The following is a 14,136-nucleotide window of genomic DNA, read 5'->3' on the forward strand; positions in this document are numbered from 1 at the left end:
AGAGGAAGGAGCCGGGAGGGAGAGAAGAAAGAGAAAAAGAAAAGAGAGGAGAGAAAGAAAAGAAAAGGAAAAGAGAGAAAAAGAGAAAAAGAAAAGGGAAAAGAGAAAAGAAAAGAAAAAGGAAAGGGAGAAAAAGGAAAAGGAAATAAATAGGAAATTAGAGGGAGATTAGGGAAGTTTAGAAAATTTAAAATAATTAGAATTTAATTATAGATTAATTATAGTCGTAGAATTGCAAAATTTAATATAAATTATGGATTATTCTTGGTAATTTCTATAAGAAATCAATTCGCGGTAGTAATTTAGACGTAATTAATAACTAAACAAATAGATGAATTCTTATAGATTATTATAGATTATTTTTTGGGTAAACCCTATAAGTAATTGATTCACGGTAGAAATTCGGATTTAATTACTAGGGATTTTAGCCGTGTATTATATTTAATCATTTAGTCATAGACTAAATTAAATCATATAATATTTCTAGGATTTCGTTCGATATTTAGCTCCGATTTGAGTGAAACTTGAACCTAAATTCATCAAAATTCATAAGCTTTCCAATGATATATAATTCACTATTTGATAAAATATATTTATAAATATTAAATAATTAATATCAAAATGATGCATAATAGTCAACTTAAAAATATGTTAATAAATAAAATTAGTATTGTACAGTAGACTAGATGTAATAATATTTGTCTCTAACATGTCTTGCCACTGTAACAACCACACAAACTAATTTTATGTGATGTATCAAATGAATGGATGTATAGGAAAATACTAGTACTTATTTAATATTCGATGGCCATATAATTAAATCCATGGCTTATAGGTTATTTAAATCAAGTGTAGCCTTATGATTATGCAACTAAAATATAAACACACATAGATGAATCTTTAACCTGTTTAGGAGAATAATAATAGAGCTAGATGTGGAGGAATCACTAAGTAAATTAATCGACGCAATACCATATAGAATAGCTTATATATGCCTAAATTGATTACCACTTATTAGTAACCCAATAGAACCAGTGCTTAAACTTGTCGCATCACATATACAATATCATTCATAGAAACTAGCTAATGTATAATTAAACTACAATATATTCAGGAATCACCTGGAGCATTGGGTAGTACACTTTCTAAATAAGCTCATGTACAGTAGGCGACCAAAACCTTATACGTTGTTGCACACATATATTGTACATCCCATTATAGTTACACAATTAATTTATCTTTTTCATATATTAAACCGGGGAGAATATAACAAACATGAATAGCAGATAAGTACTAATTATAAATCTTGACCTCATATGTTCATAGTTCAATTGTAACTCCGGATTGTTCATTAAGGGATAATCTGTAACTATAATATTATAAACTTCCCGAATTTAACATATAGAGCATGGATAATTATTAGCCCTTTTATAATTTATAATGGCAAGTAAAATATGTTCATAATTAAAGTAAAGCTTCCATCAATAGAATAAATAATACAAATAATTCACTGTAATTATTTGATTGATCCTAAATCCATCTAACAACAGAACCTCTAGTATATAACCGTCCTATTTAGATAGATGCATGCTTAGCCATAATCCTTCTATAAGCCATTTGATAGACTAAACCACCGATTAGCCAAATATATATGTATCCCATAAATGCTATGTTGGTTAACTCCTAAATAGGCCACGTTGACAATAGAAAGATTAAGAAACCTTAGCCCCTAGCGTGATTGGAATCTATTAGCAGACACGAATAGTACATTTTGTTGCGCATATTTGATTGTTGTTTGAATATTGGTTTTTCTCGCGTATTATAGACCTTGTGTATCGGTTAGTCGTGAGGCAACGTCTGCAACTTCCAGGAGGTGAAGGTTGATCAAGATTATATCAATAATAAGGATTATCCTGAGCAAGGCAAGTCATCACTATTCCTTGAACATGTTGATCCCAATTGCGAAATTGTTTTGTTTATAAATAAAATTGCATGCAATGATGAACATCCTACTTGTGATTATGCCATGCCTTGATTATTGTTTACCCTTAAATCTTTGTAACCATGTTTACGTATGAGTCCCTAGTCAACTATGACAATTGCTTAGAAATGCTATTCTAGAATCATGCATACTCATATTTATCAAATGCTATATGCTTGGGCAATTACCTTTGGGAAGGTAATTGAGATGCGGCATGTAGAGACATGAGCGCCACATTGCCATGATGTTGATGACATGATTTGTGAAAGTGGAAATAAAATTAAACAACTGTTTTCGACTGGGGCGGACGGAGGATTTGGGTGGTATCTGGAAAAGGCTAGTACCGTCCCCGGTCAATTAAGGACCGAGCCATGAAGTTAAGCATGAAACGACCCCCGTACAACCGTACTTCTCGAATGGGTATAGACCTAGCGGATTAGATAGCCGAGCGGAGGCAGTATCCCTGCATAGATGGTTCACCCCTGAGTGAGGCAGGTGCGCTACGGTGGGACAGCCGTTGAGGTAGGGCCGAGAGGCGTGCCCTACATCGGTGTCGTCATTGGTAGGACTGCCATGAGTGTGTGAGAGAGAGAACTTAACTTGAACCATAATTTAATATGTGTGTGAGACTTCTCTTTCCCGGGAGCGCCAGAACTCCTCTCACTGCTAGAAACATGGACGCCTAGAGTGCATCAGGATTTAAGTTCATGGAGCGGGTACTGCCAATGCGAGGTTATCGAAAAGCTTTGCCGTGACGCGTCTCATGTGTTGGGACGAGGCTCATGTGTTGGGCAGTTGCGGAGTGCGGGTAAAGTGTACATCCACTGCAGAGTGAGTAAACCAAATCTATTCGAATAGCCGTGCTCGCGGTTATTGAGCACCGGGACATGTATTACACTTGGCTAGACTCTAAATTCTTAACTTGTGGGGGTTGGGATATTGCATGATGAATTTTATGCTGATGGAGCCACATCCCGAGAGGAGGGAAGGTGGACATCCTCAGAAAACCATGACGATTCAATGGCGGGAAGCTATCCTTGGGATCAGAATGGATGGTGGACAGAACCGTCGTTGTTTAAAGTGAACACTGGTACTAAAATTTGATCAGTCTATGCTAGGTTTTAGGCTTGTGAAAAGAATTGTAAAATTAGCTTTATGCAAAAGAACCTGAAGCCATTCCTTGAAATACCCTCTGTCATATGCATTGTTGTTGTGGTGACTTGCTGAGTACGGTTGGTACTCACCCTTGCTATTTATATATCTTTTAGGAGAGTGTTGAAGAGAAGCCCTTGTTGGTACGCTTGCGTATCCCACAAGATGATCGGAGTGCGGTCTTGTTCTAGGTCTCGTTCCCCAGTCGACTGCCTGTGGCATGTTAACCGGGCCCTTATATTATTTTGTCTTCCGCTGTTGTTCTCTGATAGTTGTTGGCCTACCTGGCCCTAATGTAAGTATTTAACTCCTTTAGCCTAAATTCATTCGTGATATGTTGTGATCCAACTATATATGTGTGTACCAACTACTGATCCAGGGATTGGTACGGATAAACACAGAAGATTTCCGATTTCCAAAATCGGGGGTCTACAGAGCTGGTATCTGAGCATATCGACTGTAGGTCGAGACCCTAGATAGAATGGCCGTTAGTTGCAGGACCTTATATTTTACAAATAAATTTTTAAAATGCTAAAAAAAAAGAGGTTATGAAAACATTCAAATATTGTTTCTCATCTTACCTCTCTTCAAAAATATCTGATTCCGATACGCCAAAAAAAATATTTTTGATACCTTACATCTCAACCCTTCCTTTGACAAGGCGATTTTATCACTTGATTTGTGATTGAAAAATATTGGTTCTATATTCTCATCCACATTTCAAAATTTTAGAATAAGAACCGAAAGCAATTAAGACGCTATAGGGATATTATTGATTGTGCCGAAACCTCATCCTCGAAAGTAGACGATTGCATCTTGATTATATGAAAAACAAAGTAAAGAAAAACAAAAGAAAAGAACAGAAATTAACTCATCAATCATGATAACTCATGATTGTTAGTACTAGTTTCCTCTAGTCACACACTCGTATAGTAGAAGTGAAGTCTCGACTAAGCCGTTAGTGACCACAGAAGCTCGACCTGCGACATGGAAGTTCATGAAGAACAATAAAGAGAAAAGAAACAGACTGCGTATCTATGAGAAAGCCCAGCAAGAATGCTAAGTTGTTTCCATAAACATACAAGGATCTGAAGATTATGGATCAAAAAGGAACATAAGATGGTATGCATATATGGAAATTTAATAAAAGGAACCATGTTTTCGATAAGAGTACATGGACGAAGGATGAAATAGATTTGAATTTATTGGATTTTAGCTTTAGGGTTGCTTCAAAATTCCAAGGACAAGTCAAACTTATATGGATTTAATCCCCTTAAAACTTTGTTTTATGAGTTGTCTTCAGAAAATATTGAAAAACAAATGAATTTTTGCACTTTGAAATATAGTCTTACAAAGAAAGATTGCTTCAAAAAGAAAGGAAATGTTTGTTTCAAACTATTTAATTGCAAAATTGTCCCCAAAGCCGCTCTGAACTTATATTAAATTTTGGGAATGGTCAAAATTAGCTTGAAAAGAAAATTTTCTTTGAAAATTATTTGTGGAATTTTGATTCCAAATAAATGTGTTGCAAAATTTTCCAAAATAAAACTTCATTCAAAACCAAGTTTTCAGTGCATGTCTTCGAAAGCCTCCTTTCAAGAGGTTTTCCATGTTGAATTTCAATAATTATTTGCCTAAAGCTTTGCTTAAAAAAAAATAATAATAATAATAAATGATTGCGAAACCTTTCTAGAACCTTTGTGAAAACCCGATTTCAAGTGATTAATTCCATATAAAAAAAAAGAGTTCAAAGAAAAAAAAAATTATGAGTTTTCTTTTCAGGTATTCAAAAGTATTGTTGTTTCAACTTTGAACCATTCATATATGGTATTTTGGCCCTATGGGCAAGAGTTTTCTTTTGTGCAATAAAATCAAATGTTGTTTTCCAAGAAAAATTGATTACAAAAGTTTTTAGTTGCCATGTTGCTTTTTGTTAAACATATGTATGATTATACAGAATCTTGCTTGAAAAATCTATTTTCAAATTATATATGGTGAGAAACTGCATCTCTTGAATATTTCAAATGTTTTGCAAACATCACTTCCAAAGGATATTTGTGCAAAATCATTTTGATAAAAGAAAAAAAAATCTACTTTGTGAACGCAAAAGTATATCCCCTTCTAAATTGCTTTCAAAATTTCTTATTTTAAGGGGGGTAGCCTATGTGGAGAAACCTCAAGAGAATCAAATAACTTGTGAGAAAAATATGGACAAGGAATACTGTATATCAAGGTATATTTGCCCTTGGACAAAGGATTTGAAGTATCATTGGATAGTAAAACTGCAAGAGATGTGACCATAACCCTCGTTGACAAGATTCATAATATAAAGAAATGAAGGATTTAATAGATGAAGAAGGAAGACAACAATTCAGCATTGTCATGCTACTATTGATGCCTAGTATAGTAGTTTACTAACCTACAACCTACTAACTTCTAACAAGAGAAACCTACCACAGGACGTGAAGACATGGACCAATCGACATCGAAAAACAAGAATTCCTCCAATCTACAAGACCCCCAAAATATGGGAATAAACCAGCCCATGCTACTCTTTGAAGATCCTCCCCAAGCTTCCGGGAACAAAGGACGAGTCCAAGCCTCACTAAAGCCTGAAGACTACACCATCAATCTGAATCACCTCAAGCAATATTCTTCGAATGAAAGGTGCCACCTGACTCCAGCAAAACGAAGGATAAATGTCACGTGTTATAGATGTGGCGAGAAAGGACATTGTGCCTTGGATTGCCCTAAGAAAAAGCTAGGAAATGGACAAGTAAGGAATATACCTCGATACCCAAAAAGGAAAATGAGGGCAGGAATACCACCAAAACCGATGCCACATTCACTCTATCCAAAACCTATGTATCAGCAATTTCGTAGACAAGGAACTATACCACATTGGTGGAAGGGAAAACGGAAAAGAAAAGCGTCATCACTAATAACATATGCTGAACTTGACCTCAGTAGAATGGGAATAGAAATCGGTGATTTGCCTGAAGAAGTTGAAGAACTACAACTATGGCAACGAAAGAGAGATGGCTGTTGTTTTTCTTGTGGACAATTTGGACATTATGCGATAGGCTGTACTCAAGACACCAATGAAGAACAAGAAACACTGCCTTCACAGATCAGCCCGGAAAAGGATAGAGTTCCAGACCCATCCAAAGAAGTTTCGAAGATTAAGGCATGTAGTCGTTGCGGAGAGATAGGACACTACGGTAGTAATTGCGTTACTCAATGCCCCTACTGTGACGAAGACCATCAGAACGGAAAATGTCCTACAACGAAGATCACCTGCTTCCTCTGTGAAAAGATGAAACATGTGCCACAAGACTGCCAACTAAGTCCGTGGCTGACCAAGACAGCGGAAGTACAAAGAGTGTCGCTTCGCTTCGCTCATCAACTCATGACGTCCGGAAGCCACGAAGACCCTGGAATTTCAACCTTCGATTAGCATGTTTTGTTGTCAAACAATATTTTAGTCGAACTAGTTTAATGACACCGTAGTCCCACTAAATCTCGGGGACGATATTCCTTTAAGGGGGGTAGGTTTGTAACATCCTGAAAATTCCCAACAATAAAAATCACTAAAATTTCAAACTTTTTAAAACTTTTGCATCATGCTGGTTGTTATGATTCTTATTGCTTGCCAAACCGTAAATGATCACCAAGAAGGTAAAGAAAAGAACTACATTTAAGCAATAGATATGATTTATGAGAATATATTTAATCCTACGAATAATTATGTGCAAGATATTAAAATCAAATAAAATAAAAGTTATTATTAACCTATTTTATCAAATATTAAAATATTTGAATAATATAGGTGGGTGCCATAATACGAGTACACATGAAATGATGATCATTCAAATGAACTGAGCTCTCTGTATATATAATAGAATTACGGAGTATTTAATTCGATATGTAGATCGATTTTGCACCAAGTTCCTAATTGCATTTAGGGATTGAAATTTGATATATTAAACCCCTCCATATAAAATAAACTAACATATAGATAAATTGAGCTAATGTGCTATTATGTTAATAACGGTCTCATTAGAAAATTATAGAATCTTTAATAAACCTTAAAAACAAATTGGTAAAATAAATATAAATTAAAAATAAAAGATTAGGTATGGATAGTAATAAATAAAATATTATCGCGACCATATTTGGATCAATTAAATTTAATTGCGATAGAATAAGAATTTACCCTAATTAAAACTCAAATAAATTATATAAACAAAATATGAGTGATATCAAATTAAGGAGAATTTTAGTTAGGATAACACAAATATGGGATAAACTTCATTTATACAAGATTTAGAAATTATGAAATCAATTTTATATTGAAAATAACCTAAAATCGGGAATAATAGGAAAGTGCACTATTCATTGCCCGCAAGGTGTTCGATTTGGTCCCTAACCTTTCCCCTCCTCTCCCACCTCTTCCCCTAGCCGCCCTGAGCCCGTCCATCGCGTCGCCGCTGCCGCGCCGCGTCGCTGTCGCGTCGCCGTCATCACGCGCCGCGCGCCATCGCCGTCGCCATCGTCGCCGTCGGCCTCGCGCCCCGTGCCGCCGCCTCGCGCCCCGAGCCGCCGTGCGCCGTCGCCATCGTCGCCTGCCGCCGCGCCACTGTCGCCATCGCCATCTCATTGCCGCGGCCGCGCCATCGCCGTCACGTCCTGCCCCGCGCCGCGCGTGCATCCCATCGCCGCCTCGCGCCGTGCGACACCACTGCCGCGCCGTCGCCATCGAAGTCCCGTCGCCGCGCGCGTCCAATCCCGCTGCCGCGCCGCGCGCCGTCTCGTCGCCTCGCGCCGCGAGCCCGCTGCCTCGCGCCCCGTGCCGCGCTGCTCCCCCGAGCCCCGTGCCGCGCTGCTCCCCCGAGCCTCGTGCCGCCGCTGCTACCGCGCCGCGCCGCCCGTTCCATCGCCTCGCGCCGTCGCCGTTCGGCCGTCGCGTCGCCGCTGCCGCTCCTCGCGCCCCGCGCCCTGCCGCGCCGCGTCGCCGTCACATCACCGCGTCGAGCCCCGCGCCACGCCACCCCGCCGACGCCATGAGGCCGCCGCCCCTCTTCCCTCTTCCCCATTATCTCTTTCCCCTTCCCTTATATAATCCCCCCCTAATCCCACTCTTTCCTTCCATCCTCACCTCCTCTCCTCTACCCACTCCACCACGCCGCCGCGTCATCGCATAGAGCCGCCGTGCCGCCACCTTCGAAGCCGCCGCGCCGTGCGTCGCCGCCTTGCGCCGCCGTCGCCGTCGTCGCCGCCACCGCCGCCGCCGGTGAGCCGTCTTTCTCTCCCCTTCACCTCGCGCCCACCGCCGTCGCCGCCCGGGGAGGCAAAGAGCCGAGAGAGAAAGAGAGAAACCGAGGGAGGGAGAAGCCGAGGAAGAGAGGAAGGAGCCGGGAGGGAGAGAAGAAAGAGAAAAAGAAAAGAGAGGAGAGAAAGAAAAGAAAAGGAAAAGAGAGAAAAAGAGAAAAAGAAAAGGGAAAAGAGAAAAGAAAAGAAAAAGGAAAGGGAGAAAAAGGAAAAGGAAATAAATAGGAAATTAGAGGGAGATTAGGGAAGTTTAGAAAATTTAAAATAATTAGAATTTAATTATAGATTAATTATAGTCGTAGAATTGCAAAATTTAATATAAATTATGGATTATTCTTGGTAATTTCTATAAGAAATCAATTCGCGGTAGTAATTTAGACGTAATTAATAACTAAACAAATAGATGAATTCTTATAGATTATTATAGATTATTTTTGGGTAAACCCTATAAGTAGTCGATTCACGGTAGAAATTCGGATTTAATTACTAGGGATTTTAGCCGTGTATTATATTTAATCATTTAGTCATAGACTAAATTAAATCATATAATATTTCTAGGATTTCGTTCGATATTTAGCTCCGATTTGAGTGAAACTTGAACCTAAATTCATCAAAATTCATAAGCTTTCCAATGATATATAATTCACTATTTGATAAAATATATTTATAAATATTAAATAATTAATATCAAAATGATGCATAATAGTCAACTTAAAAATATGTTAATAAATAAAATTAGTATTGTACAGTAGACTAGATGTAATAATATTTGTCTCTAACATGTCTTGCCACTGTAACAACCACACAAACTAATTTTATGTGATGTATCAAATGAATGGATGTATAGGAAAATACTAGTACTTATTTAATATTCGATGGCCATATAATTAAATCCATGGCTTATAGGTTATTTAAATCAAGTGTAGCCTTATGATTATGCAACTAAAATATAAACACACATAGATGAATCTTTAACCTGTTTAGGAGAATAATAATAGAGCTAGATGTGGAGGAATCACTAAGTAAATTAATCGACGCAATACCATATAGAATAGCTTATATATGCCTAAATTGATTACCACTTATTAGTAACCCAATAGAACCAGTGCTTAAACTTGTCGCATCACATATACAATATCATTCATAGAAACTAGCTAATGTATAATTAAACTACAATATATTCAGGAATCACCTGGAGCATTGGGTAGTACACTTTCTAAATAAGCTCATGTACAGTAGGCGACCAAAACCTTATACGTTGTTGCACACATATATTGTACATCCCATTATAGTTACACAATTAATTTATCTTTTTCATATATTAAACCGGGGAGAATATAACAAACATGAATAGCAGATAAGTACTAATTATAAATCTTGACCTCATATGTTCATAGTTCAATTGTAACTCCGGATTGTTCATTAAGGGATAATCTGTAACTATAATATTATAAACTTCCCGAATTTAACATATAGAGCATGGATAATTATTAGCCCTTTTATAATTTATAATGGCAAGTAAAATATGTTCATAATTAAAGTAAAGCTTCCATCAATAGAATAAATAATACAAATAATTCACTGTAATTATTTGATTGATCCTAAATCCATCTAACAACAGAACCTCTAGTATATAACCGTCCTATTTAGATAGATGCATGCTTAGCCATAATCCTTCTATAAGCCATTTGATAGACTAAACCACCGATTAGCCAAATATATATGTATCCCATAAATGCTATGTTGGTTAACTCCTAAATAGGCCACGTTGACAATAGAAAGATTAAGAAACCTTAGCCCCTAGCGTGATTGGAATCTATTAGCAGACACGAATAGTACATTTTGTTGCGCATATTTGATTGTTGTTTGAATATTGGTTTTTCTCGCGTATTATAGACCTTGTGTATCGGTTAGTCGTGAGGCAACGTCTGCAACTTCCAGGAGGTGAAGGTTGATCAAGATTATATCAATAATAAGGATTATCCTGAGCAAGGCAAGTCATCACTATTCCTTGAACATGTTGATCCCAATTGCGAAATTGTTTTGTTTATAAATAAAATTGCATGCAATGATGAACATCCTACTTGTGATTATGCCATGCCTTGATTATTGTTTACCCTTAAATCTTTGTAACCATGTTTACGTATGAGTCCCTAGTCAACTATGACAATTGCTTAGAAATGCTATTCTAGAATCATGCATACTCATATTTATCAAATGCTATATGCTTGGGCAATTACCTTTGGGAAGGTAATTGAGATGCGGCATGTAGAGACATGAGCGCCACATTGCCATGATGTTGATGACATGATTTGTGAAAGTGGAAATAAAATTAAACAACTGTTTTCGACTGGGGCGGACGGAGGATTTGGGTGGTATCTGGAAAAGGCTAGTACCGTCCCCGGTCAATTAAGGACCGAGCCATGAAGTTAAGCATGAAACGACCCCCGTACAACCGTACTTCTCGAATGGGTATAGACCTAGCGGATTAGATAGCCGAGCGGAGGCAGTATCCCTGCATAGATGGTTCACCCCTGAGTGAGGCAGGTGCGCTACGGTGGGACAGCCGTTGAGGTAGGGCCGAGAGGCGTGCCCTACATCGGTGTCGTCATTGGTAGGACTGCCATGAGTGTGTGAGAGAGAGAACTTAACTTGAACCATAATTTAATATGTGTGTGAGACTTCTCTTTCCCGGGAGCGCCAGAACTCCTCTCACTGCTAGAAACATGGACGCCTAGAGTGCATGAGGATTTAAGTTCATGGAGCGGGTACTGCCAATGCGAGGTTATCGAAAAGCTTTGCCGTGACGCGTCTCATGTGTTGGGACGAGGCTCATGTGTTGGGCAGTTGCGGAGTGCGGGTAAAGTGTACATCCACTGCAGTGTGAGTAAACCAAATCTATTCGAATAGCCGTGCTCGCGGTTATTGAGCACCGGGACATGTATTACACTTGGCTAGACTCTAAATTCTTAACTTGTGGGGGTTGGGATATTGCATGATGAATTTTATGCTGATGGAGCCACATCCCGAGAGGAGGGAAGGTGGACATCCTCAGAAAACCATGACGATTCAATGGCGGGAAGCTATCCTTGGGATCACAATGGATGGTGGACAGAACCGTCGTTGTTTAAAGTGAACACTGGTACTAAAATTTGATCAGTCTATGCTAGGTTTTAGGCTTGTGAAAAGAATTGTAAAATTAGCTTTATGCAAAAGAACCTGAAGCCATTCCTTGAAATACCCTCTGTCATATGCATTGTTGTTGTGGTGACTTGCTGAGTACGGTTGGTACTCACCCTTGCTATTTATATATCTTTTAGGAGAGTGTTGAAGAGAAGCCCTTGTTGGTACGCTTGCGTATCGCACAAGATGATCGGAGTGCGGTCTTGTTCTAGGTCTCGTTCCCCAGTCGACTGCCTGTGGCATGTTAACCGGGCCCTTATATTATTTTGTCTTCCGCTGTTGTTCTCTGATAGTTGTTGGCCTACCTGGCCCTAATGTAAGTATTTAACTCCTTTAGCCTAAATTCATTCGTGATATGTTGTGATCCAACTATATATGTTTGTACCAACTACTGATCCAGGGATTGGTACGGATAAACACAGAAGATTTCCGATTTCCAAAATCGGGGGTCTACAAATCCCAACTGACTGACGAATAAATCCCAATAGTTTTACTAAAACCCTAGACTGACTCGTTTTGAAAAATCTCACTTAAACGAGCGACCAAGATTTTTCCCTTGAACCACAAGAACAGACCCCAATTTTCCCGGAACAAATCCAATTGCAAAGAACATATGCAATGAAAAGGATTCAGAGAGCTCTTAGGTTTTTCCATTTGGCTTGTCCTACGGTCAAGGTCGGCTCTGATACCAACTTGTCACGCCCAGAAATTCCCGAATAGAATTTCAAGCAGAATGTGCATTAAAATCCCCGTCCAGGACCGGCCGGGGTACACAAACGACAATATTGACATTCAGACCCACGTCTTACAAACATCATAAAAGTCTTACATAAATGCAGCGGAAGAAAAGAAAGACAACAGGAGCTAAGCCTTGACTAAACTGCAGCGGGAACACCACTCCACAGGCATCCTCGACGGCACGGACGAAGCCTACTCCTCGGAGAAACCTTCATCTAACCCGAACTCGAACTCTGGGGTTGGGAAAAGTAGAGCAAGACTGAGTACTACCCACTGTACTCAGCAAGTCATACCGGAATAGGGGTATGATGCACAGAATTATCAAGAAGAGCTAGAGTGGTTCATTTGCATAAAGCGAGCATTTATAAACAGAAGTTGAAAGATTTAAACAGTTGTAATAATTAATTAATATTAATCATCCGCTGTCCAACGCTATCCCACGTTGCGACAGGCCCAGCCATCCACCTAAACTATCCAAATTCAAAAGATTACACTAAGGTGAGACTAATCACGGTGAATCTGGTTGACCGCCCATAACCGCGGGCACGGCTATTCGAATAGTTTTACTCTGATCAGAGGTGTACAACTGTACCCACAAGACACAGCCCCACGACACATTTCCGTGCGCCGACATGTCACCACGACATACCAGAAAGAGGCCGTGACAGGACCCTTCGCATAACCCCCTCTAACCAAGCACACCACACCTCAGGTTTCACCCCTACTCCTCGCAAGGCAGCGGGCAGTCCCCTCTCGTGCCTAGGTGAATCCGGAAGCTGCATAGGCCATCGCAGGGCCCATCCAAACTCCATCACGCCCACCCTTGCCTGGATGCGTCGGCTAGAGGAAAGCTACGCTACAAGCCCAGCCGTTGCCCACGCTGGCTTGTGGTAAGTACGATAAGTTCTTCCAGGGCATCCCACGAACCGGTCCTTAACTGCCATGGGTGCGACCAGCAAAACCATGCACCCACAGCCCACCATGTGATTTATTTTAATTAACCAACACCAAAGCGGTGTTACTAATCCAACAAAACCATTAGAACCAACAGTCTAAACATTAATAGGATTTTCCCCAATGTGAACTAGTTGAACTAAGCATGGCTAAGCAATCCCTAGTCCTAACTCTAATCATGTTAGAACCCCAAGTTGACAAAGAAACAAGGTACAACAATAGCATGGCTATGACAATAGGTAAACAACCCATATTAACATTATAAAACAATGCAATATTTGAAAGAAAACAATAGAGCATTTGCAATATAGGATCAACATGTTCAAGTGACAAGCATGACTTGCCTTGCTCTGCTGCTGGAGGAACCTCGGCGACTATTTCGAAGTACACCGGAGCGTCGGAGGAATCGGGATCTAGCGACATACAAAGCAAACATTGCAAACAGGCTATAAGACTACTGAAACAGGGAACAAAACCATTTTTAATGGATTCTACACATTTATCTTGATTTAGTGAGACTTGAATGGGCTTAAACGGAGCTCGGATGAATTAGTTATGAATTTTAGAAGATTCACTGTGTTTATTACTATACAAGAAAAACCTTAAATCATTTATTGCGCAATATAATCCAGGGCTGACGTCATCAAGGCGGGGCGCGGCGCCGACATGCGGGCCCCACCGGTCAGCGGCTCGGGGAGGGAGGAAGGGCGCCGACAAACGGGCCCCACCGGTCAGCGGCTCGGGGAGGGCGGTCCACGGCGGATCGGGTCCACGGACCGGGGAGGAGCGGCGCGCCA

Source organism: Oryza sativa, chromosome 5, assembly GCF_034140825.1.
Source record: "Oryza sativa Japonica Group chromosome 5, ASM3414082v1".
Lineage (NCBI taxonomy): Eukaryota > Viridiplantae > Streptophyta > Magnoliopsida > Poales > Poaceae > Oryza > Oryza sativa.